Source organism: Mesitornis unicolor, unplaced genomic scaffold, assembly GCF_000695765.1.
Source record: "Mesitornis unicolor isolate BGI_N332 unplaced genomic scaffold, ASM69576v1 scaffold18339, whole genome shotgun sequence".
NCBI lineage: Eukaryota > Metazoa > Chordata > Aves > Mesitornithiformes > Mesitornithidae > Mesitornis > Mesitornis unicolor.
The window spans coordinates 1-265 of NW_010205400.1; positions in this window are offsets into that span (position 1 = coordinate 1).

Consider the following 265-nt stretch of genomic DNA (forward strand, 5'->3'; position numbering starts at 1 on the left):
AGCCGCCGTGCGCCCGTCCTGCGCCACTGAGGAGCCGCTCGCCGGCCCCGTTGAGTTCCTCCCGCAGCTGCCATTTTTGGCTGGGGGGAGCGGCGTCCCGGGCCCCTGCTCCGGGAGGAGCCGGCGGCAGCTCGGAGCGGTAAAATGACACCATGCTGCTCCTCCATTTTCTGCTGAAATCTGCGGAGTGGGGCAGCAACACGAGCTGGAAGCGGCTTGCCCTGGAATCCCTGCGGCCCCCCCCGCCCCGCCCCGTTTTGGGGAG